At 35.7% G+C, this 2,023-nt stretch overlaps 1 pseudogene; it reads left to right on the top strand.

Annotated features, from left to right (window-relative positions):
* The first annotated feature begins 1,069 nt into the window (after window positions 1-1,069).
* LOC143411399 (cyclin-dependent kinases regulatory subunit 2 pseudogene) lies at window positions 1,070-1,352 on the top strand (annotated as a pseudogene).
* The last annotated feature ends 671 nt before the right edge of the window (window positions 1,353-2,023 follow it).

Below are 2,023 nucleotides of genomic sequence, written 5' to 3'. Positions count from 1 at the left end.
GTATGTTCACACCAATTCATGCCTTTATACATATACTTTTTGCATTAAAATTCTTATTACACATATACATCACAATTTTTCATATCTCTGTTTGTATATAAAGTACGGTGACACCCACTTTGTTTTTAAATATACTTTAACCTATAAATTATGTAAGTAGCTTCTAAGACCCACTTCATGTCTTCATACATGTACTTTGGATAATGATGTTCATCACATTCCACCACCCTTGCTAATCCCCTGCCCTCTCTCTTTCCCTCCCACCTCTCTTCTCTATCTAGAATTCATCTGTTTCTCCCATGCTCCCCCTCCCTACCCCACTATGAGTCAGCTTCCTTATATCAAAGAACACACTCAAACATTTGTTTTTTTGGGATTGGCTAACTTCACTTAGCATTATGTTCTCCAACTGCATCTATTTACCTGCAAATGCCATGACTTTATTCTCTTTTATTGCTGAGTAAAATTCCATTGTGTATATATGCCACATGTTTTTTTTTTTTTATCCATTCATCTACTGAAGGACATCTAGGTTGGCTCCACAGTTTAGCTATTGTGAATTGTGCTTCTATAAACATTGATGTGGCTGGGTCTCTGTAGTATGCTCTTTTTAAGTCCTTTGGGTATAGTCTGAGGAGAGGGATAGCTGGGTCAAATGGTGGTTCCATTCCCAGATTTTCAAGGAATCTCCATACTGCTTTCTATATTGGCTGCACCAATTTGCAGTCCCACCATCAATGTATGAGTGTACCTTTTTCCCCACATCCTTGCCAAAACTTACTGTTGTTTGTCTTCATAATAGCCTGTAAACTACTCTAAGATATCATCTCAATAGTGGCTATTGAATTGAATTGGGTTGAATCATTATGCAAGTCCTAATAATGCTATCTCTGAATCCATCAATTTTGGAAACATACTCAATATATACCTCTTTCTTTGTTTACGAATTTAAAAGCCGGATTGGTTTTAGTTCAGTTGTTGCCTTGGCTAGAAACAGAGTGCATTAGGCTTCACCAGTTCCTGCAGTCTTAGGTTTCTGCCTTGTTTCCGCCCACTGAGTCCGGTCAGTATGGCCTATAAGCAGATCTACTATGTAGACAAGTACTTCAACAAGCATTCTGAGCAATGGCATGCCACGTTACCAAGAGAACTTTCCAAAGGAGTATCCCAAACTCATCAAATGTCTGAAGAATAGTGGAGGAGACTCCATCAGAGTCTAGGCTGGGTTCATTACATGACTGGGTTCATTACATGAGCCAGAATTACATATTCTTTTCTTTAGACAATCTCTTCCAAAAACCAACAAAAATAAAGTATATCTGGATCATGAATTAAATCTTTCACAAATTTAATGTATATGTGTATATAAGGTAGTATTCAGGGAATACTTGAAACATGTACAAATAATTCAACCATACTTGTACATGAGCTGTATATTTCACAGAAACAGAGTTCAGTTAAATGCAATTGCAAGTAGATTATTATAAGGTGTTTAAGATAAAATTTCTTCTAGTCAGTTTTTCTCAATATAAGTGCCTTTTTGACATTACCTGTTACTTTTGTTAAATAGAGTTTGTATATTGCATTTAAAAAGAAGAATTCAAAAGCTAAATAGCTGATGATGTGCTAAAAAACTCATGTATTTTCAAGCCTAAAAGTTCAAATATTAGAATTAGTTTCTAAAAATGTTTCATTGGCTACATGTGTACTGAAATAATTTAAAATATACACAGAAATATATCAGGTGTGGGACCATGAAAGCTCAAATTTGAAGGCTTGCAGTAACTAATTCACATCTCTATGAGAAAAAGACACAGGTGAAGGTTGTTAATCAATAGCTTCTTATCTAGGAATGAAAACAAGGCAGCTGTTTCAAATGGAAGGGTTTTCTTTATTATCTGGTTACAGCTATCCCACTGAAGAATGAATCATTTGAGCATTTTCCAAGTATAAGTTCATGTATCTTTGTCTGCTGGCGAGCATGGAGCAGTCAGATGAGGGTTTCTACGGTTTAGATATGAGG

The sequence above is a fragment of the Callospermophilus lateralis genome, chromosome 12, assembly GCF_048772815.1.
Source record: "Callospermophilus lateralis isolate mCalLat2 chromosome 12, mCalLat2.hap1, whole genome shotgun sequence".
Classification (NCBI taxonomy): domain Eukaryota; kingdom Metazoa; phylum Chordata; class Mammalia; order Rodentia; family Sciuridae; genus Callospermophilus; species Callospermophilus lateralis.
The sequence above is the reverse complement of the archived record's forward strand: the minus strand, read 5'-3'. Positions and strand labels throughout refer to the sequence as shown.